Genomic DNA, 24,192 nt, shown 5'->3' with positions numbered 1-24,192 from the left:
CACTTGTTTTGTTGGGATTTTTTTTTTTCCTTCAATGGTTGATTCCTGTATGAACCACAACCTTCAACCAGCAGGATACAATACAAAGTGCTTCTTATTTCATTCAGCACATCACATTTTGAGGCCAAGTGTGCCCTGATTACAGCGAGTATGTCCAAAGCCCACTGTATAAGGGGCCCCAGGCCTCGATAGCTTGAGGGAATCTTCCTCAAGGAGGAAGAACAGGTTTTCTATCTGTATTTCCCAGTCCTTTGATAGCTTAATGGAATCCTCCCAAGCAGAGCAAATGGTTTCATGCTGTGTATGCTCCAAACATCATTGTCTCCTCCCTACCCCATTCAGGGTTTCCCAACTGTTTTCATTCTTCAGGGAATTTGTTGATTTATAAACAGAGAGCAGGCAATCAGTGGAAGATTGATGAAAATCACCCAGAAGAAAATAAAAAGGATATATGCACAGGAGATAACATTGGCTGACGCACAAGCAAGAAGTTGACACCTCATGCCCCTGACATCTTGAGAGAGGTAAGCTGTGGCAGATTCAGAATATCCCTCTAGGAGGCCTCTAGAGGGGACAGGAGGTCCTGTTCCAGTCTTGCTGAGGAGGATTCCAGCAGGGAACGCTTTCAATTCATCCTACCTATCATTTCCATCCATTGGGTGCCATTGATAGCAGGAAGGATGGACAAGAGTGGGGCTTGCTACTCTTGTGTTCCCCCCACCCATAACTCATCCAAGTGACACCCACTCCAAACAAAACATAGACCTTTGGGATGAGCAAGAAAATTTATCAGTCTTTCTTTCCTTACCCTTCCTGTCCTTCCCAGTCCCCTAGACTAATCCCAATCAAAGTAATGGAAAATATTTTCTTTAAAGATGAAGGAAAAACAACACTTTTTGGCCAAGAAGAAAGGCAGCCTGCAACTGATTGTTTCCAAGAGGCACGGTAAAGCAGGGTGAACCCTAATGTGGCATGTTCTTTGGCAAATTAGGGCAGGTCTGTTTTGAGTCAACCAGGAAAAACTGAGCCCACTTGGACTTGGGGCTTCTTCTAGTGCTGGTTCCTTGAGGATGCTGTGAGCCTCCTCTCAGGTTCTCAGGCAGCTGTAGTTCAGACATTGGTATCACAGCTCTGCAGAAGGGATCTGTTCCTACGCAGAACCCCAAATACCTTTACCCTGAGTCTACCCTGGCCAGGTCTCCACCCTACTCTCAAATGGCACCCTCTTTCCCCCTAGTCATTCAGTTAAAACTACCAAAGTAATATTAAACAGGCTCCTGATTTTCTTCAGTGATTCAGGGCTAAAGCTATATTAAAAGAAACAGAAGCACCACCTTCTTGTTGTCCAACCCAAAGCAGGTCCAGGAAACCAATTGATTTTATTGGTAACAGGAAATTCCAACCTATGTGCATCTTGGGAGGTGGGGTGTGAATTTAAGATGGAATGTTAAAAAGTTAGTGCCTCAGGGAAACAGTCGGTGGTTGACTAGATGTGATACATGTAAGCTAATGAATATTATTGGAGCAAAATGTAAATAATAGCTGCTTTCATCTAATAATTAAAAGCACCGTGTATTTGACAAATAATCTTAAGGCACTGGAGTCTATTTTCCCCAGCCTATCTCCCCTAAAAACTCATGAACCTCTCAAGAGTAAGGACCATGTCTTATTCATCTTCCTACCCCCGGGCTGCTGATACCTATACCACTCAGTGGTTGGGCAGTGATTTTTGAAAGAATGAAATGGTTTACCCTTCGCCTTATGCCCCCAGCCCTTACCTTCCGTGGTTTTCTTTAGATCCTGACAACTGAGGTATCTGACTAGTCAATCCTGCCCCATTCCCAGACCAATCATGTCTTCAGAAGAATTCTCATTCAAGCAGCCACATCTCTGCCCACCGTCCAGTGTGGTACCAACTCACTCTGCCCATCCCCAGCAGTCTAATTTGGTTCTCATTGCCCCAGAGCTGATTTGTAGTGTTCCATAGCTGCTACTCAAGTAACAGATTCTCCACCATCCCATACCCCTGGGATTCTCCTGCTGAAACTTAGATTCTTTACCACTGGGTACCGAGGGGCCCTATACTACACTGGACCTCTTTTCCTGGTTCTGGGCCAGCTGTCTAGTGAGTGCTCCAGCTCTGCCTCCTTGTTCTGTCGTATGCTCTTGCAGCCCACTAGACAGTGGAAGTTCCCTTCTCCCCTCAGCCTGTTCCTCTGCTTTTATTCCCCACACTCTGCCTTCACTTTATATCCCACTGCCTGGAAACAGAGGCCTTGATGTGAACCCCTGGCCCAACAGCTCACTTCCTGTTAAACTCACTACTTTCAGTGGTGACAGCTACCTCTCTGCCCTAGGACTGGTCTTTGCTTTGCCCCTCCAATGGGGCTCTCAACTGTGTTTTGTGAATCCCTGGTATTGATCGTTTGTTTAAGTTAAGATAGAAGATTGCTGAGCCGTTTGCCCTCCCAGCTGGCCCTCCAGTTAGCGTACCATCTGCCCACTGTTGATGAGAGGGTCCTGCAATCTCCCAGCCTTCCCTGCCAACCTTGAGCATGGCAAAGAGATCTGTAATATGGTGGTTAATAGCCGCATTCCCCAGCATACACACACACACACACACACACACACACACACACACACATTCCAGCTTCCTTCTTGCACTACCAAGAGAAATGGAAGGTGAACTAAGCCAGAGGAGTTATTCTGAAATGAGTTTACTGCTATATATAGAATAAGAGTTTTTGGTTACCTACATTTCTACATTTTTAGTGGAAGCAGGGGGATCAGGGGGGTACAGATAGATCTCTGACAACCAGACATGCTGAAATTATCTAGGACAGTCCCACTTTCCTAGTGTCTTTTTTTTTTTTCAATGAAGGGCATTTATTTTATGCTTTTACTAAATACACATGTCTATTTTTCAAATGCCTTGTTAGACTTCATACACATTTCTAAAAACATTTTCAAAGAATTTCTTTCTCAAATCATGAGTTTAGGAAATTAAGGCTCCTGGATCAGTAGGTGACCAGGTCACTGCTTGTGCAGTTCTCTGGATGGGACAGTTCTGGGCATGGAGCCACTTTCCCAGGGTGCCCCTGTTCTGGATCCCTGTTCCAGGCTCCATGTTCCAAGAGTTGTGCTCTCATCAACAGGGGTGTGAACTTGCTTCTGCTTGTCATCTTTCTTGGCTTCTTCCCACATAAGGCTGCAAACCACCATCCTTTCTCTAGCTGGGTGGGTACTTTGGGACCTTATGCAACGCTTTGAGGGCAGGTTTGCCTGCAAAACTCTTAGCTGCCCACTGTGTGCCCCCCATTTTCTCCCCATTCTCCTAAGACAGCCAGGATAGGATTCCTGGGCATCCTCCCTAGCCTCTGTCAGAAAATTTTCCTGAGTCATTCACCTCTTCTTATAAATGGAAGGCAACCCTTTTACCTTCTCAAGAGCAATTTGTAGTTTAAGCCTTTTTCCAGTGAATTAAAGAATGAAAGTTTATCCCCAATTGAAGGCATTTTAGCATTGACCCTCAGGGGGCTGGAGTTGCTGGCAGGGGGGCGGGGGGGGGGGGAGAGCGCTCTCTTCCAGTGCTCCAATATCCTACACACACTCATGCAGCCAGACCAAGCAGAAGCTGGTGAGGGCCAAACATGGACAGCCTTCACATCCCTCCACCATGTCCCTTCCCCGCCACTGAACTTCAGGCCCACTAGTGGGTGAGTGGAGGGCAGACAGCAGGTGTGTGACACTGAGGTCATCTTTTAAAGGCCCTCTTCTCTGGCTGGCCCCAGGCTATGTGGGCCTGTGCTCCCCTAACTCCTCAGAGTTTCTATTTGCTTCACATTCCTACTAAGTTTCCCAGGAGCCACCTGGGAGTGAGGCAATGTGTTTCCATTTGCACAGTGCCTGGCACATAGTAAGCACTCAGTAAATGTTAGCTATTAATAATAAAAAGAGTCAGTTCAGAATGGGATCCTTGAGATGCTTGCATAGAAGCTGCTAGGAGTAGTCAAGGAACTGAGACAGTGGTAGGCTTCTACTTTCTCACCACATGGTAGACTATTCATTTCATGTTCCTGGAGGGAGTTTCACTTCTTTAAAATGGAAAAAGAATGTCCATTGGCCAAATGACATTAAGACTCCTTATTCCTAAATCTCCAGGAGAATCTGAAAAAAAAGTTTTTCATGCAATAGTAAACATTCTACTCAATGCCTAAGATGGAGATTTATGACCAAAACACAAGCCATCTGCCTTCTGTCTTGGCTATGAGAATTCCAATTGGCCAGGTGATGCGAGAACTTTCAAAGGACCTGGCACCTTCTACAGAAGGAGGTGAGGCTAGTGAGGTGTGTTAACCCAATTAAGCAAGCAATATCTGCAAGATTCTCACCTAAAGCTGGGAAACAGAAAAAGAAACAGCTGAGGTTCTGCCTTCAGAGTCCAGAATTAATATTGCTGCCTTAAACCTGGGATGACAGCATTGCTGTTTTCTCTCCCCCCTCCCCTATCATGTTGCTTTGCCCAGAGAGGTTGGAATTTTGCCTCCATCTCCTAGACTCTGGACTTCCAACTGGTCCTCAAGCAGTGCCTTGACTTCTAAACTGCTTAGCTGCAGCAGAGGCTCAGATCCTTTGCCTAAGATGTGCCATGTTTATTGCCCTGAGGGCTAGATCCCAGCACCTAGGTGCAGGTGAAGCATCCACTCCAGTTTGAACATCCCCAGGACCCCACAGCATTGTCTCCAAGCTCTAAATTGAATGCCATTGGGTAGGACATTATCTTTCTCCTTTTCTCTTCTGGCCCCCAGATTATGTATCATTTTAGTCCTAGCATGCCTTGATTGAGCCAGCCTAAATTTGGTAGAAAACTAGGTTGGAGACAGATTGAAAAAACCTTGAAAGTGAAGGTATGGAATTAGGGGTGGGGACACTGAAGGTTTTTAAGCAGGGAATTCATATGATCAGAGCTGTGCTTTAGGCAGTGATGATGGGAAAAGTGGATTGAAATGGGCAGAGCCTAAAAGAGAGACTAGCTCCAGATCCAGGTAACTTCCCCTCAAGGTGGAAAGGAGGGGACCAATGTGAGAGATGGTTCAGAAGAACTGATCTGGATTTGGAGAAGTGTAGGGGAAGGAAAATAATTATTACATTAATTGGACAATTGCAAAACCATCTTTTGAATGCTGTCTTCCCTAGCTGGTCCCAGTCCCTGCAAGCCCACACTCGCCTCTCTTCGGGGTTTCTATCTAACTTGAGGTTCCTGCTCAGTTTCCCAGGAATCACCTGAGAATGAGACAAGCCCATTTTAGAGGGAAATGTTCATGCTAATAAGCAATAGGCAAAAGGATCAACATTTAACAAGTACTTATTACAGAACGAGCATTGGTAGCATTCATGGAACAGTTAAAAAAAAAAAAAAAGGACCTTACTTCAAAGGCTACAGAAAAGTGTAGAACCAGGATTCTAACCTAGGGATGTGACCCCAAATTCTTTGGCCCTTTGCGCTGCAGAGTTTTTCTCTAGAGGATCCAAAATGAGAAGCAAAATAGAGGGTAGAAAATGGCTTTGAACATGTCGAGGGACCGGCAAGATAGAGTGCAGCCTGCAGTTTGAAATGTGAGCAGAGAGATCTGGAAATAGATCAGGACTCCAGGACACATCAAATCTCCAATACAGAAGGTAAAGATCAGGGAAGAAAGCTTGGGCTGGAGCCCTGAGGGATACCCTCATCTTAGGAACTAATAAAGAAAACAGAAAAGAAGCTACCAGAGTAGAGGAAAAACCAGGAGAGGGCCATTTAACTGGAGTCCAAGGAGGACAGTATAAAAACAGGAAAGAGAAACCATCAGCTTAGAACACTTGACACTGACAAGTTAAAAAACAAACAATAAAAGGCCAGCAGTTTCAGCAAGGAACACACTGGTGCTCTCCATCAATCAGATCCAGTCAGACGGTGGGCAGAGGAGCCGCTGAGACAGCAAGTGTGGACTCTTCTTTCAAGAAATTTGGCAGTAAGAGAAGAGTGGACTGGAAAAGGTGGGCAGGGCTAAAGGATCTCTGTAGACCAGTCTAACAACTGAACTGCACAGACTTGATCGCTCACTTCTTAATCTGTGCCATGCTCAAAAAGAGAAACCACCCCCAACTGGATTATGTATTACCCCTGGACAGACCACATCTTCATTCAGCAATTTTGTGACACCACCTTTTAACCCCAACTCCTCACTGGTTGTAATTCGGCCACCATCACTGGCCTCTAAAGGTAGTAGCTCTCCAATGCAATGCTGGGATCTGGGAGATGGTCCTGCCTCACCCTCCATGGAGCAGTGGGAATGGCTCACACTGGCAAGGGGTCTTGTAGATCCAAAAATCCCATAGAAAGCTTTGAGCATTTTCATAACCTAGCAAATCATATATAACTTTCACAGATTTAGCCTGTTCCTTGGCCTCTGCCTTCGAATTGGAGAGGAGGCTGTCCAGGGAGAATGACGTTAAAAGCCAAGGGACAAGCTCCCTTTACTTGGGACCACACATACCGGAGCCAAATGGAAGTAAAATCCAGCCCCTGTTTCCTTGCCAAACTTTGTATCCCTCTGGATGGGACACCTTTTTCTAAATTGCACAAAGGAGTGTGGGCTAGTGGGGGCCTGTCTAAACATTTATGCTAGGAGGAAGACTGAGGTCCTTCTACATGGTGGAGAGCAGCTCTCTCCCCAAGGGAAGCTATTTTGTCTAATGGGGGACCCTTTTCATAGCCACAGGCCCAGTCCACAGAGACAGTGTTGACGGGCTTGCTGGGAGATCTGGGTGTCAATGCTCCACAGGCCATGGTGGTCTTGAGTAGAAAGGACTGCCTCTAGGAGGAATACTGGCTAACATAGGGAAGGGGGCCCAGATGACCTGCTGAGTTGTGGGAATAAGCTTGTGCCAAATAGTGTCAACTGCAGATTTGCCTAAATTATTTTAAACAGAAAATTAACAAGTCCGAGCTACCTGCCTCCTTGAATGAGGCTGATGAGACCAGACTCTAAGAGGTTAAATCATGTGAAAACCCTTATTTTTAAATGGAACTACATTTAGTCAAGAACCACTTGTGTAGGATATGTCTTCAAATATTATTGCCATTTGCCAGAGAAAATGTGCTTTAATTCCTTGATGCCAAAGAATGTCTGATACGTTGTATAATGAAACTAGAATAATTGAACCACTTGTTCATTACAAAGCTCTCTAGCCAAATACTCTAAATTCTTCAGCGTTTGAGTGGGCTTGCAGTGAATTAATGTTCTCTTCTTTAAAAAAAAAATAATAATTTTGAGATAGGACACAATATTTACAAAAGAATTTTTTGTGAAGCGTTACTAAATGCTTTTTATTCCCAGAAGGATCATGCATTATTCTTTGTTGATAATGCCAGGGTGATTCAGAAGGACAAGTGAAACGTTAGCCAAAGCATTAAGCAGGAGTCCAGACCAACTTTACTCTGGCCACTTTTCTCTCAGTTCCTGCCAAGGATCTTCCTTTACATTTATACTCCCCTAACCTACTGGCCATCTCTCACGGAGTTCCCACGGAACTGCCTTGCCACCAGGAAACCAAAATATCAATTCTGCTCACCTACTCCCCCATAGCCCCCCATAAGCTGGGGAGCCCTATAAAGGCAAAGACCATGTGCGATTAGTATCCTGGTCCTCAAAAGCACACAACAGAGTACTTTACATCTGGGAGACGCTCAGGAAGGCATTGATATTGAGTATAGAGACGTAGAGTTAAGTGAGAGACTGGAATAAAAATGGGAAAAAGTCCAATTTCAGACAGACTGATGCTTCCTCCATCCCCCTGGACTTGACTGAAGTAGTCAGTCAACTTCTTTGCATTTTCTGGGAAGATTCTAAATGAGTTGCCAGCGAGTCAGGACTGTTTTGGGAAAGAAAACTGGCCCTGTCACAGATCACAAAGCTCTGGCAGCAGGAGAATTTGGGGAGTGGAGAGAAGAGTGAGAAAAGAGAGAAGTGGCTCAGTAAAACATGGCCAGGCCAAGCAAGGCAGACATAAGGATGTTTCAAGGTGTGTGAGAGCATTTTAAAGATCACAGACAGGTTGAGTTTGAGGCCAAACTCGAGGAAAAGCCCCTGGATTTCAGGAAGTTGCTTCAAGATTGTTCCATTGTTTCCAAAGAGGTGAGGCTAGAAGCCAGATGGCAGGTGAAAGAGGGGCTTGGGAGGATGAGAGGCATCAGGGCAAAGACCACACATTTCCAGAGCAGTAGTGGATAAGAGCTAAGATGGGGAGGGGGGTGGTCTATGTCAGACTGGGGCTAGGGGAGGGGGCCGATGCTGGAGTTCGTTTTACAGCAAACCTCTGGGTAGGGGTTATGGTAGAAAGGACCTTGAGAGAAAGACTCTGAAGAGCAGAAATGAAGTACATTTTTCCTCTGAGATTGGAGGATGAAATAGAAAAGAATGGATGTAGATTTGACATGCTTTCACAAGTACCCCTCTTCCAAGTCAAGATGGCACACAGGATGTGACAGGGATGAAGACCTTCACAGTCACTTCTTAGTAGTGTGGGCTGGTCACTAAAAAAGACCAAGCAGTAGTGTGGATCTATTGGCCTTCACCAAATGACGCTATCACCTCTAAAATGGTGATCCTTGGGGCCAATCCATGGACCAGTGAACTTCCATGGTAAACTAATCACTGAAATGAGGTTCTTTTTATATAGAACTCAATTCAATGTAAAGGATTGTCCTTTATGCTGAGATTATATCCTCTTTGCTTTTTTGGTATTAATATGTTCTTTGCTGAACATGAAACAATGATAATAGATCAAAGTTTGGTTTTTCCCTCCATGACTTTACTTAGCAAGAGAAAACAATGCTTTTCCTTTTACTCCCTGTGTTCTCCCTATGTTACCACTTATTTTTCATGCTCCTGTTTGTGAATTAAATTATGGAGAACAATTGTTCTGACACTAATGTTTATATACCTCTAAAATATAGTTTTAGAAAACAATTATTTTAGGGATGCCTGGGCAGCTCAGGGGTTGAGCATCTGCCTTCAGCTCAGGGTGTGATCCCAGTTCAGGGACTGAGTCCAACATCAGGCTCCCTGCATGGAGCCTGCTTCTCCCTCTGCCCATGTCTGCACCTCTCTCTGTCTCTCATGAATAATTTAAAAAATTATTTTAAATGAAGTATTTTTGAGCCACCCAAGACAAGACATTTCTGGTTTGGTCTTCCTGGTTAGGGCTTACAACCTCATGCCAGTGTATCAGTTAAATTGAGAATAATTTCCTTTGAGGGCTACCTTAAAGTGGGAAACCAAGTATTTTTGACTCAAAGATTTTTAAAAGGACATGGTGATTTTTGTGTACATCTCCCTCCAGAGACACCAATGAACAGGTTTGTGGTGGAAATCTAGCTCATGCAGCCCTAGGATCCCAGACCTTTAGGCCTCTGGAAGGAACTTTAGGATTTGTTTTGTCCTCTCTTCTAGATTAGTCTATCTTAGGCCCTATATGAAAGGGAGCATATGTGCCCAAAGCCACATAACCTACTAGCAGCAGAGTCTACAGGAAAGGCCCCGTCTCCAAATCCCCAAGCCGCCCTGTCCCATCTTTACTTGCTCCTGGCTCAGGATCATGGCAATCTCCTCTTTCCCCATAGGCAAGCCTCAAGCCAAACAGCAGCAGCCTTGGTCCAGCGTGGTTGGCCTACAGGGTGGTACGCAGAGTACAGTGCCATTTTCTCCTTTATAATAATGGCTATTGCCTCAAATGTTTAATGTCTTCCTGAATGTATCACTTAGAACTATTGCTACAGACCCTTAGTTCCCTCCAGAGGGGCTTCTTTCTCTTCCAACAACCCAGAGGTCAGTTCTAAGGACCAGGCTCTCATAGCCCACCTCAACCTCCATGATTTCAACAAGGCTTTCCTGCATATACCTCCTCTATCGGTTTCCTCTCACTGAACTGTTGTGTGCCAACTGCAGGAGTGGCATCTTGTTTCTAGTGATCCAGACCTTGTGGAAATCCCAGTATTACCAATTAGTGCTAATATTTTCATAATAGTCTTTGAGGCCAAAATATCAGGAATTACAAACAAGAACACGTGTAGGGCTGGTGGAGACCCAGTAGAGTCACCTAATGCTGTGACTATAAGGGACATTGTGGACAGGGTGCCGTGGGAGCATTAGAAGAGAAGAGGATTTAGGTCACTCTGAGGAATGGGGGAAGAGTTGGGGGGAGGACCCAGGAAAGCTCCACAGAGAAGACATTTGAGCTGGGCCTTGAAGAATGATTTAGAGGCAGAGAAAGGATCTTCTAAACCTAGCTCTTTGCCTCCAGTCATAGAACTGACCTCAGAGAGCAAAGCAGGAACTGGAGAGAAGCACAGTAAGAGCCAGGGAGGATCCACTGGTTGAGATGTAGCTACTGTTTGGGGTAGCATAGAATCAAATGGTCCTTCCTTACTGATGGGGGTTATGCCGCAGCTGATGGTATAAGGTTATCTGTCCACTCACTATAAGCTGAGAGTTAATGCTCTAATGATATTTAAGTTACTTTGTATTTTTGACATTTATTTTTAGAGCTTGTAGAATAATTCAAACTTTTATGGACTCAATACCATGAAAAATTAAGTTTAGGAAATTACTGTTCTGTTATATTGACAAAATATATTGATATCTCACTACCATTTATGGCCTTGGGTGATCATTAAATGTAATGATATTAACTACTTCATGGTGCATGGTATGACAAAGTGTTTAGGTGGAGGTATATCATGAGCCTGTGTTTTTAAAAGCTGATATGTATCATTGAAATTAACGTAAAGGAATCCAGAAACATTGTGGAAAGATCAGGTGAGAATTGGGAAGACTTGGCTTTTCACCCTGGCTCAGCTCCTGGCACTAAGTGTCTCATTCCTGACTACCACCCACTTTCTCATCTGTAGAAAGGAAGCAGTTGCCTAGGGAGGGGAAAAATGGAATAGATGGTTTCTAAGGACTCTTCTGGCTCTTGTCGTTTCTATGATAAAATTCAAGGGATTCCTTTATTGAACAGTGGTCCAGAACATTTCCTTCCTTGCCTATCTTGTGCATCATTTGCTTCTAAAACTCTGAACTCTTGCTTTCTCAGTAACTCTTACCATTGCTAGTATACTGACTCAGAAATTGCTCAACTGCTAATCATTGTCCCATTTTAGCTGTTGCTGAGAAAGTGAGAAAAAGGAACTGGGTTGGAGGCAAAGAATCATTGCCAGGATAATGGAGTACTATTTTTCTTAAATTAGAAAATAAGTCCTGAGCTGACTGCAAATGTGATCTTGCTCACATGACTAGTGGGAAGCTGGGAAAGAAGGTGGCTGGGCCGGGTCCCACTGTCCAGCTCCATCCCTTTAGGTTTCTTGGAGCCAGCAAGGGCACTTCTGATCCCTCAGTCCTTTGTCTCAGAAGGTTTCATAGAGAGGCAAGGGTCCTCTGCCAAAACAGAGGACCCTTCCTCCAGAGCCTCCCATGTACTCCTTTCCATTACTGGTGGCATTTGTTGTCTGATGGCAACTGGGCTTCTCTTATCATCACTGGGGCTTCCTTTTGATCCCTGGTTTACATGGCTTTCTGTTGAGCAAATAAACACACACTCATCCTCGCCCCCAACAAGACAAAGGCGATTCATTCATAGTAGCTGCTGCCCAGCTGACAGATGTTCTGGCCTTCTGGCCCTGCAACCCAGCATGCTGCTGACCCTAAAGGTGAAAGGCTCTGTCACCCATTCTCATCCCCTAGTTGGCTAGTTGCTACACAGGATCATACAAGGATTTTGACATTTGCCTTTCCTCCCCCGCTCCTGCCCTCACAGCTTTAGTAGCAGAGCTGTTCCCAAAGTGGCCTTTGATCAGGTCTGCTGGAGCATGAAAAGGCCCTGTGGTCAGGGTTGCCTTGCCACAGCTGCTCAAATCCTTCTGCAGACCTGACTGTGTCTTTACAAAGACAAGGCCATGAGGACCCCTTTTAGGCACTTCCTCAGAGAGCGAGCAAGGAGAAGCCCCTTTGTAGGAATTTAATGGCTGAAAAAATAAGTGCCACCTTTCTAGCTTTATGGTGATGTTGGGGCTCAAAATCTTCTTTTCATTAGTAGTTTACAGACTGGGGCGAGAGGGGGGAGGGGGGAGAAAAAACCTTTGCTACCACTCTGTCCAGTTTTTAAGCATCTAGAGGAGTGCCCAACCAAATAGTTGAGCCCAGGGAAGGAAATGTTGACTCCCAACAGGACAATTCATGGAAGGTTCTACAGAGGAGGTGACATTTGAGCTGGGCCAGAGGAGAGGTAGAATTTCATTGGACAAAAGTGGAGATGGGAGAGCCTTCATTTATGTACCTGCCTCTGTGTGAAGGTAATAGAATGCAGACCCAATCTGAGCAGCAGGGCAGGTGGAAGAGCAGCCAATGAGGCAAAACGGACTATGCCATCACAAAGCCGCTCTTCCAGTTTGTCAGTCAGCCCACCTAAGGGTCCTGAGCCACCAAGAGTCCTGAGACCAGTTTGAGTAAAACTCTTTAGACCCATTTCTTCATAGAAATTCATAGAGGGTTTTGAGAGGGAAGTAATCCCTAAGGAATCCTTAAAAGGAAACTCCATGATCTGAACTCAGCTGACTCCCTCCCTGTCTAGGCTTCTTTGGAGTCTTCCAACATTTTTCTACATAAGTTACTGAATGTTCTGTGTTTGTATGCCAAACCACAACTAACCAGAAGAGCCACAAACAGCCTATTAGCTAGTCTTTGACAGCCTAGACTCTCTAGAAATCACTGTGGTGCTTTTCAGCTCTTTTCATAGGAAATCATCTCTGGAGCAAATGATCAGGTGCACTAGAAGGAGTCCATTTCACTCTGCCAATAGTCAGGGTAGAGACTTTCAAGAATAAAACCCTAAAGAGCCTGTTCCACCATAGCTGCCAGGCTGGAAGTGCCTCCTGTGCCACTTGCAGAGTCTGAGTAGTATCACCACCAGCTCCTCCTCTAGCCCTACATTGGGAACCAGCTCCTGCTGGAAGAGCATTTTTCCCAGATTACATCCATCTTCAGTGCCTTTTTAGTGTATCAAATGATTGAAGATCCCTGTTAGTGCAGCTATTGGTTTTTTATTGTTGTTGTTTAAAAGTATAGCAATGAGAACATTCCCCTTAAGAAAATCATCACTCCCAGAAACAGAAAATAATAGTAGGGGACAAGTTGAACTGGACACCAATAGGACTGAAGGCCAGCAAAGTGTGATCAAAGAAACAGCAGGAAGGAGAAAGAGGCGAAGAGAAGTGAACAGAAAGCTAAGAACGGAAACTACCTCCCCAGGTGAGATAATACAATCAGACCAGAGGGTAGAGAAGCTGTCAGAAGAGAAATCAGATCCAAAGGGACCTGCCACAGTTAAGAGTTAAAGAGGCATTTTGCTTGAGCTGGGAGTGGGTATAGAAAAGCTGGAATTTTAAGGCAACTTACAGGAGGCAGATGCTAGAAAGGCTGAGTTTGGAGGCAGAAAAAATTGATGTGGAAAAATCCTCAAAGGCAATTTCTCACACTGGGAAAATTGCCAATCCTGAGCCCAAGTAGTTGACCTGGCCATGTTGTCCCTTGTCATTTGCCTCCCTGTCTGATAATACTGACATTATTTGCACTATTTTATGGTCGTTTTTGCCCAACAATGGCAGACATTAAGCATAAAACTTAGAGGGCATAAAAGTTCCATTCCAAATTAGGTAGGTCAATTTAGCCTTTTAGATCCTGGGTTGACCAGAAGTAGGATTCACCTCATTCTGGAAGGGGGGGGGTGGTGAGGGGGCGAGGGGCAGAGTGGGGAATGGGTGGCCACACCTCTAAGGTCAAGGATCCACCCCTTCCTGGTCCAACCAGGTATATAAAAGGTCAAGCAGAGAATGTCTCCTCCTCTGTCCAGAGGATTCTTAAGATCAGGAGCCACAGGTCTGCATGCTGACCCTACTCTGGCTGACCCACTATGCTTCCTGCCTGCCTTCCTTTTTTTAATGCCTCCATCCAAGGCATTCTACTACTCTCTCAGGCCTGAGTCTTGTGCTCTTCATCCTTTGGTTGACTAGACCTGATTTATCTGCCAGCTTTTCTTCCATCAAGTATCAGTGGGTTGCTTTATCTTTCCAAGGCTAGGGTTACTGCTGACTAAATTCAGCTCACTGGGAATGACATTAATCATGGGGAAATGTTGGTTATGTCTGGGCTTAAAGATCAAAGTCCAAAGGGAATGATGCTACCAAAGATTAACAATTCTTGTAAGTTGCATAAACATTTTTAAAGGAATAATATTTGTGTAATTTCCCTGCCAAAAAAATTTTCATAGGTCTCTCTGTAGTCTCTACAAAATGGTAGAGCTAGGATTCTAAAACAACAACAAAGGGAAAAAGAATAACTAGATTAAATATTTAGAGTGTGGACTTCTTAAATAAGTTTTCCCTTTTGTCTTTATATTATCATTCAGTTGCCCCTTCTTAACCAATTTTTTGTTGTTGTTCTCATCAAATTATTACCAACTCCTCCCCGCCATGTCAGCTCCAGTCCTCTTCTTTCTCATTTCTGCCTACAGACTCAAAACATGTGCTCATATTGTTCCTGCTGGCAGACATGAACTAAACATCAACCTGATACTCTTGCAAATTCAAGTAAACAGTCTTGCATATTCACTCTTTGGGGTCCCATCTCCCGTTCTGTGAAACATCATTGCTTGCTTGAGGGCATTCACTGACTTTGCCTAGGCCTAGAGGTATATCATTGGCTCTCCCTTCAAATACTCATAGAATGGCGCTGAGGGTCAGCCTAACCACCCTCAGAGAGCACTTGTCATTCTAGCCCTCATTTCTCAACTTTTAACCATTACTCCTTATAAATAAATAATGGCCTATTTTCATCTGGGCAACATTCGGCAAAATGTTAAAGCAGGCAAAGTGTCATTCCTGGTGTCCTCTTACTAGAGAACACACCCAGAGTCTCCTTGGGCTTTTTCTCACCTTTCTCCAGCTGCCCACCCCCTACAGATCACAGTCTTGGACTAAAGGTGTCCATCACCATAACTAACACCACCTCCAAGCTCTGCCTGTGGATCCCTGTCACCTTCCTAAGTCCAGCTCAAATGCGACCTCCTCTGGCAGGCCTGCCTTGATGATCAGCCTGTACCTTTCTCTCTTCTGAAGTCCCATGGCCCTTGGAATTGTCTTTGCTATGGTATTTGGCACTTTCTACCACTAGACAGCTCCTCGAGAGCAGGATCCATGTCTGATTCATCTCTGGGTCCCTTGCTGGGCTGAGCCCAATAGACCTTCTTGGAGGCATGCAGGAATGGCTGTGGAAGGAGTGAGGCGCTAAACGTGGCACAGCACACTCTGTCAGTAGGCTGAAAGGAGCCTGGGCCTGGGGTCTCCCTCTTCATAAAGGTGGTTATTACCTTTCCCCTTCCATTCTCACTCCCAACCCATTCCTGAAAGACCTCTCTCTTTCACTGTCTTCAGCCAACTGCTGCTGTGGGACAGAATCCTCTGTGAAGGTTTTAGCTGTTAACAGCTTAGAATGTTGCTGCTCCCAGAAGTCTTTGCACTCAACAGTAGGGGTCGGATAGGGGTGGAGTTGGGGGAGTGCTGAAGGAGGTGAGGGTGCGAACTTTCAGTCCCCAAGGAAATGTATTCTTATTAGAGGATTTAGGCATGACAGGCTGGGCAGGAAAGGAATTTGGGGGATTGGGAGACTTCTTTATTGATACCCCTCCAATCATAGCCCTTTAGTATCCTGAGCTACTTTTGTTCTCTGCCTGTGTCTTTTTAAAAAAGATATATGTGTTGGCACAGAGTAGCCTTTAAGTTATAATCATTAATGTCATTACTAATAAATCAATAGCATAAACAACATAGACACATAGCCCACCCTAAACACATAAGTGCTTGGAGGTGCCAAGTAGATGTAGATGGATTTAGTTTCCAAAGTGCCAGTCCAGGTTTTGAAACCTCTGTTTCCTGGTGGTGGAAACCATCTGAATAAAGATGAGGTGAAAACTAGCAGGTTGAGGTATCCCGGGGTGGTGCAGCAGTTTGGCGCCTGCCTTTGGCCCAGGGCGCGATCCTGGAGACCCGGGATCGAATCCCACATCAGGCTCCCGGTGCATGGAGCCTGCTTCTCCCTCTGCCTGTGTCTCTGCCTCTCTCTCTCTCTCTCTCTCTCTCTCTCTGTGTGTGACTATCATAAATAAATAAAAATTTTAAAAAAAAGAAAAGAAAAGAAAACCAGCAGGTTGTGTGTGCAGAGGGAATGGCCAGTGACTAAGGGCCTTCCTAAGAGACTAACAAATGGAGTTGGTTACATGGCAGGAAGGAGTGAGAGGGGAGAGGGGAGCCAAGTTGAAGAGAGACATGAGAAATTCAACTTTTGAGTTGTTGGTAGGTCAGTAAGAAGAAATGTCCCCTAGGAGCCTGAAGATCCCAGCATGTGAGTAGATATGTAGGGCCCAGGATCACAGGGAGTACGTGGATCCTGCAAAGCTGCAAGTGCAAAGAAAAGGGCAGGATGCAGGGGGTGTTCAAATGAAAAAGGTGGGGTAGGAGAGGTGATCATGATAGTGGTGGCAATGCTTTCAGTGCTTTTGAGCTCTGCAGCAGAAAAGTACAGGGAGAAATATAAGGCCAGGGAGAAAAAATACAAGATGGAGGAGAAGGAAATCATTAGAAACCTCAAGTGTATTCATTTAACGGCAACTTTGTTTAAATTTTGACATTGTATTTACTTAATGATTTAAAGAATTAACATTTTTGCTGTTTTTCTGGTTTGGAAGACATATGGAAGGCTCTATAAATATTGAGTTGGGCAGCCCGGGTGGCTCAGGGGTTTAGCGCTGCCTTCAGCCCAGGGCATGATCCTGGAGACCTGGGATCGAGTCCCACGTCGGGCTCCCTGTGTGGAGCCTGCTTCTCCCTCTGCCTGTGTCTCTGCCCCCCCCACCCCGTGTCTCTCATGAATAAATAAATAAAATCTTGAAAAAAAAAATTGAGTTGAAGGTCCCACTTGGCGCTCTCCCTGGTGCTGGATTTGCATAGTGCATTCCTTCCTTGTCTTGGGGGTATAATGGAAACCACGGACTTTCTCCCTGTTCATCTCCCTTTAGGGGCTAGCCAGGAACTAAATCTTGCCAAATAAATCACCTTTACATGATTTGTGCTTCTCCTCCACCCAGCATCACTAAGGCTAACATTCACTGCAAAGTTTTAAATGGAGACAACAGTCCTTTTCAGGAATAAAACTCCCTATTTTTTTCCAAACCAAATCTTGTTAACAGTGGTTTTCAGGGGAGTGGTGAGTTTTATGGGGAATGTTTATTTTCTTTACATTTTCTGCATTTTCCAAATATTACTTCCATAGTTAATATTTTTTATTTTTTTAAAAAAAATTTTTTTGATTTTTATTTATTTATGATAGTCACAGAGAGAGAAAGAGAGAGAGGCAGAGACATAGGCAGAGGGAGAAGCAGGCTCCATGCACCGGGAGCCCGATGTGGGATTCGATCCCGGGTCTCCAGGATCGCGCCCTGGGCCAAAGGCAGGCGCCAAACCTCTGCGCCACCCAGGGATCCCTAGTTAATATTTTTTAAAGGAAGAAAAGTAGATTGGAGATGGAGTTATTACTCTTAGAAATTCTTGTAAGATAATCCTCATAAGCTGTGAAATTCTCAGTGACATGGCATTGCCTCTGTATCTCTCTTAAGGGAAAATTCTCAGCATAATATTTAGGTTTTTAAAATTTATTCATTTTTAAAGATTTATTTATTTTAGAGAGAGAGCACGCACCTGGGGGGAGGGGCAGAGGGAGAGAATTATCAAGCAGACTCTCTGCTGAGCAAGGAGCCCAAGGTGGGGCTCCATCTCACAACCCATGAGATTATGACTTGAGCCAAAAGCAAGAGTTGGATGCTTAACCAACTAAGCTACCCAGGCACCCCTAAAATGTATTTTTTAGTAAGGTAAGCTTTAGGATTGTAATTCAAAATAGTTTACTATTCCCAAGTGACTGCTTCTCTTCCTTCCAATGTAGAACATCACCCAAGAGTATCAACTCTTCAATGCATTGCAGGAAAAATTTGGATGATTCCTGAGAACACTGTAAGGTCACGGCTTATGTCATATCTCTAGGAAAAATTCAGCTAGCAGGAATGAATGGAGAACATAGTCGTGTGCTTAGGATTGTCTCAAAACCAAAGTCAGATACTATGAACTTGACAGGAAGCACCAAGTGCACTGCCCTCCACTGTGGTCTTCACACCTCCATGCTGTGAGCCAGCTGACAATGCCCCTTGTGTCTCCACATACTTTCTGCTGGACTACTATTGGGCTTTCCATTCATTCAACCTTTACTGAGTACCTGGTGTGCCTTTTACTGCACCTTTGCTCTGAGATAATAGAAATGGACATGATAGATCCCTTTTCTAAAGAGATTTATGAGCCAAGAGGAGAGGCAGCTATGTCAAGGTGACAGTAAAGCAGATGACTTCTGGCACAGAGGCTCATACAGGATGTTAGGGAGCACAAAGAGCTCCTAATTTTGCTTGGTGAAAGAGGGTGGAGAATAGAGGGAAGAGGATCACAAAGGAAGGGACACTTGCATTTATTTACTAGGTATACTAGGGAGGGGCAATGGGAAAGGATCTAGGGGTAGAGGGACCCAGAGAGGAAATCCGAAAGACCGCATCAAGAGAAAGGCTCAGGAATCACAAAGGAACTTATCTGGGACCTATTCTGCCAAACTGTTAAATGGAAGACTGAGCTCCATGGACTAAGGATGAGGGGGTAGATATAGTAGGTGGAATTCTAAGACGACCTCCAAGATTCCAGTCCCCTATAGAATCCTCTCCCCATGAGAGTGAGCAGGATTTGTGAAGATCTAATTTCACACCTGTGATTTTATTACTTTATATGGTAAAAGGGGGCTTAGGTGTAATCAAGGTCCCTAATCAGTTGACTTTAAATATATTAAAAGAGAGATTATCCTGGGCTTGAATTAACCACATGACCTTTTTAAAAAGGTTTCAGGACTTCCTAGAAGTCAGAGTGATTCCAAGTAGAATTCTGAGAGGGTCTCCTTTTTGGCCTTGAGGAAGCAATGCCATGTTGTGGAGAGAATTATATGGGTAGGAACAGCATGTGGCCTCTAGGAGCTGGAAATGAATTGGATAAGCAGTGAGCTTGGAAGAAAACCCTAAGCCTCAAGTGAGATTACAACCTTGGCCAACACCTTAATTCTAGCCCGGTGAGATCCTGAGCAGCTATCCCGTACCTGTGCCTGTTCTGGTATGGGAAAATTATTATGTGGGATAATAAACTTATGCTGTCTTAAGCCTCTAAGTTTGTGGTAAATTGTTATGTAGCAACAGAAAATTAGTTCAGTGGGTAAAGATGGAGTAAATGTTGAAGACAGGAGGAGGTAAGCTCTAGAGCCCCATGAGAAGCTAGAAAGCAAGAAGCATTCTGTTTAGCTAGTCAGTCCATGAGTCAGCATATATTTATGCTGAAGTATAAAGTCGGGCAAAAAAAAAAAACCCTGCCTACTTCCTAAGGATTGCTGTGATAGGAACTAAACCTATGAGTCTTTCCTTCTCAAAAGGAATGCTCAGATGAGTGGTGAAGGCTGAGGCTCTGTGACTTCTCCTGCCCAACAAGAGACTGGTGGAAAGGAAAGAACCCAGAGATGATGTTTATATCCTGGGGAGACATCAAAATTGTATTTCATTAAAAGGCAAATACTTCATTTTTGTGCCGTGAAACTTGGCAAGTTTCTTCCCTGAAATTTAGTTGTGTCCTAGAGCTTTTTTTTTCATGTTTTACTTGTTACCAAAAATGCAAAAGCAAACTCTTGCATTTTGTGGTACATTTTCAATCTTAGAAAATATTGAAAAAATAAAAGTGTAGCCAGTTTATTTTTCCCCTCAAAGGAACCAATGTTTGGGTTTTATTTCTTCTTTTTATTCTTTTAAAAAATTGGGTCACACTGGTGAATCATTTCAATGTTTGAATCATTTTAGAAGGTCCAGAGGACAATTTCTTTAACACTGGAAATAATCAGGGGTTATATAATATACATAGGATGGACAAATAGCTTTAAAAAAGAAATCCCTACATCTCTTTTTCTTCTACCATCTCAAGGGCCATAAATCTTCACTGAAAATAATAAAATGTTTTTAATGACAAAGTTATCTTCATATGAAATTTTAAAGCTCTAGTAAATTGTGTAATAGAATATCAATTGCCTATCTGTGAGGAAAGTATGGCATAGTGTTGTCTCACATCCATGGGTGGAAAGTAAATTAAAGATATATAAAGATAATTAACAATACAGGATGATCACATATGGCACAAAGAGTTGGAAGAGTTTAGGCATATTTGTGTAGCAATAAAATCAGCTGGGTTGAAGGTGGGATTCATCTCAAAGGAAGTAGGGAGATATTTGGAAAATATTAGTGAGTCTAGGCTTTTCCCGTATGCAGTGGAAAGCCACTGAAGTCTTCTGGATCCAACAAAAGCAAGTGTTTCATGAAGATCCGTGGTCAGTTGTGTTTGTTTGGATTGGCAGCAGGGAGCCTGTTGAGAGTTTATGGCAAAAGTGATAAGGACCAGCCGGGGCAGGGGGAAAGGAGGTTGGAAGATGGCATTCAAAATATAATATACAAAAAATATATATGTATAATATACAGAAAAATCTGAAAGACATGATACCTCTCTAGGGAATTTATTGATGTCACAAACCTTCAAAGATTTTGGCCAAGACTCAGCTTGTTTAGTGGGGGACCAGTGATCTCAGGCAACCTTCCTTTTTCTTTGCAGAGAAATATAATTGTATGTGGGCTTACAGTGACATTTTTAGAGAATTAGCTCATGATGAATTGAGAACTTCAGAGATTAAAAATTAGTCACATCTGGAACAAAGCATTATCATGGTGTAAAAGTCTGCTTGCTCTGGGACAACTTTTAAAGATGCTCTTCGGGGACAAATTGGTGCCTAGAGGTGCTGCTCAAGCCTGAAATTTCCTAGGCTTCCACATATCTTTTTATTTAGTACCCTGCTAGGCTGCTGGTTTCTATGTTGCCTCATACAAGAGGAGAAGCCTGAGAAGCCAGAGTGATTAACCCAAATGCTAGTCTTATTTTCACACACACACACACACACACACACCCATTTTGACACTGTTTTCACCTCCACTCTTCAGCAGTCGTGAAGTTGAGTAGGCACCCACTACCTCCTTGGGAGACTAGTGAAATGGAGGAGATGGGGACACTAAGGGTAAGAGCCAACATCTATTGAGCACCTAGAGAGTACCAAGTCCTCTGCTAGAAACTAATCAATGTAAAGTTTAGCATAGTGCTAAATACAGTTTGGCTCAATCAATGTTCATTTCTTTTCTCCTGGCTATTAGATTAGAAAGAGGACATGAGATGGTGATAGGCAGGAGCCATAAGGAAGACTGACAAGGAGAAGCTCAGTATGTGTGCTCCGGAAAGCAACAAGCAGATTCCACCAACCCTCCCAGAAATAGAAGAAAAGCTGCTCTCATTGATCACATAGGAGGGAGAGAGGACTTTCAGATTAACACTCCCAGCCGTCCTGAGCCAAGGCCAGCACTGAGGCCCAGTGGGAACTAGGGATGATTCTACCCCCTGCTTTTACTAATCCCGACCAAGCAGTCCCTCCTCCATCCCCAAATCACCTTCCTCATCAGAAGAAGTAGTCCTGGAAAATGATTCCACCCTTTCTTCACCTTTTCTTCCTTTGTCTCATGGTCAATTTCTGAATTTTTCATTTTTGAGAGAGGAAGATAAGCACTTTCTTGAATTATACTCCCAAGGAGATACAGGTCTGAGGGACCTGGGGCTGGCTTCCCAGTGGACTAATTTCTCTCTTGTGAGACTCCAGATCCCACTATTGACAGTAGTATCTCTTCCTCACACTCCTCAGAATGACCCATGTGTTACATAGAAAACTGCTTTGGCTGTAGTGGTGTGAGAAGGGAAAACCTTCAGACCCCAAAGTCTTACGGGCTGGTGCAGTGGAGAAAACAGAACCTGTACTCAGGATACCTAGGCTCTAGCCTACATTTTCCTTGTCAGGACCCTGAGAAAATCACATCACCTTTGAGTCTGTCTCCCTGTCAACCATGTAGGAATCACAAAGCTTATCACAAAGGTGTGCTGGATTGTCATGAGGATGATAAGATAACTAATACACAGAACACTCTTGCTGATGCAAGGCATCTACTTGTGCTAGCTAAATGACTAACACTTATTCTTACACTTTTTGTCTCCTTTCCCAGATTTAACACACTGGCACTAATTTGATGCAGAAAGAGAAGGTAAGTGCTTTCAAAGAGAAAAGGTAGCAGAGATGGGCTGGGGGAGTAGTTAATCTTCCTTATGAAAAATTATGTCCTTGGCAAATGGCCTCAGCTTCTCCCACTCTTTTTTTTTTTTAATATCAGATTTCATCTTTTTTACACTTCAATTGCTACTCTGGACACTGTCCAATGTCTTCATTTCCCTTTTGACTTCTGGGGCCCCAAACCTGACTGTATTCTCTAAGACTATGTTTATTAGGCAAAAGACTATTACACGGAGTAGTCGACATTTTGTAGGGTTCACAAAACTATAAAAATAGTACTTTATATACTATTTTGTAAAAGTGATTTGCTATTGGTTCTCCTCAGAAGAGGGAGACTATCAAAGATGTTTTCTAGAAAGGGAAAGTCCCCAGAATCAATCTGGGAAATGCTAACAATGTGTTGCAGTTCTGAAGCACACAAGAGAACTTGAGAAAGATTTCAACCTTGGATCCTAAATTTCTAGTCCAAATTTCTGTTATTTCACTGAATTGTGAGCTCATTTAGGACAGGGATGATGTTTAAGCCATTTTTGTAGCTCCAAGATACAGCACATAGGGGCATTCAATGCACCTTTGTTGAGTGAACATCTATGTCAAGTATCAACCCAAATAAAGCAGAAAACTTGGAACCATAGACTCCTGGGACCTGGCACCACCAGACCAGGGGATATAGGATTCCTAAATATAACAGGTTCTATCAGTGGGCCTCTGCCAGTAAGTCCCAGGGGAGCACCAACCAAAAGAGATGGATTCCAAGTATGTGGTTAGACTTGCAAGTCCAACCAAATGGAGGAAGGACACTGTACTCTTTCTCACACTAAGTACAACTAAACACTCTGAACAAAATACAAATACACAAAGCAATCAATTGAGGACTCTGAAAAGTAAGCAAAAGCAGCTGGATTGGGGAAAGAAAAACTCAATACATGACCAATATGGTGGCAGTGAGTTTCTTAGAATTTTTCTCCTGGCTTTGACTTGAAGGTGAGCTAGCTGACTCATGAAACTGCACAGAAGTCATAGACAGCAACAACTGTATGAAATAGCCCATCTCTGGACAAATGACCTGCAAAGGGGGCCCTTGCAAGCCAGAGTGGGTGGGGGAAATTCTTGTTCTTGTCCTTATATGTTTTTCTCTCTCAGTTCAGTCTGAAGGCCAGATGTAGCTTCTGAACTACACTGCTCCCACAATTACCTCAGGGACTTTCCCGACTCACAGGCTATCTAGGACAGGTAGAGGACAGGTAGGCTGAGTGGGCTTGGACAGTCTTTTACATCCCTCAGTTTCTTCTTTGGTAAAATTAGCCTACTGGGAAGCCAAGCCCCAGGTTCCTCAGAACTGTATCTCATTCTTTTTTTCTCTTGCCACTTTATTCAGATGGCAGGCATAGTAGAATGAAATGCTGTGATGTCATTAGTGGCTACAACTCTAAGAGCCCTATCTTTCTAGCCAGGAGACCAGTGAACGATGATCCTTGAAGCTGAAGAATGTGAGGAAAATTGTGAAGAGGAAAGAATAGGACAAAGGGATTCCATGTATGAACCAACATAAGTCCTGGGCTATACCTCCAAGCTGTGCATGTGTGGAATATACCTAAACACATAGCAAAGGCTTTGAAACCTGAACTGACAGTGGAACGTCTGCAGAAGGTGAGACAGAACTTGCAGTCTGCACTTAACTGGTTTACATGAATGCTAAAACAAAACAAAACAAAAAGTCAACATGCTCTGATTTTAACAGGACCCAGAGTTATATAACACATATATAAAA

The 24,192-nt window shown here is 43.8% G+C and overlaps 1 protein-coding gene and 1 long non-coding RNA gene across 2 annotated transcripts in view; one reads left to right on the top strand and one right to left on the bottom strand.

The window, feature by feature from the left end:
• Positions 1-24,192, bottom strand: part of LOC129506221 (aromatase) — a 150,768-nt gene that overhangs the window by 71,946 nt on the left and 54,630 nt on the right. The gene's annotated exons all lie outside the window — the stretch shown is intronic.
• On the top strand, positions 448-24,065 carry LOC129506222 (uncharacterized). The gene is made up of 3 exons (XR_008663725.1): positions 448-524; positions 22,357-22,395; positions 23,872-24,065. It is a non-coding gene; the product is annotated as an uncharacterized LOC129506222 (long non-coding RNA).

The sequence above is a fragment of the Nyctereutes procyonoides genome, unplaced genomic scaffold (genome assembly GCF_905146905.1).
Source record: "Nyctereutes procyonoides isolate TBG_1078 unplaced genomic scaffold, NYPRO_anot_genome, whole genome shotgun sequence".
NCBI classification, from domain to species: domain Eukaryota; kingdom Metazoa; phylum Chordata; class Mammalia; order Carnivora; family Canidae; genus Nyctereutes; species Nyctereutes procyonoides.
This window is presented reverse-complemented; position numbering and strand designations above follow the sequence as displayed.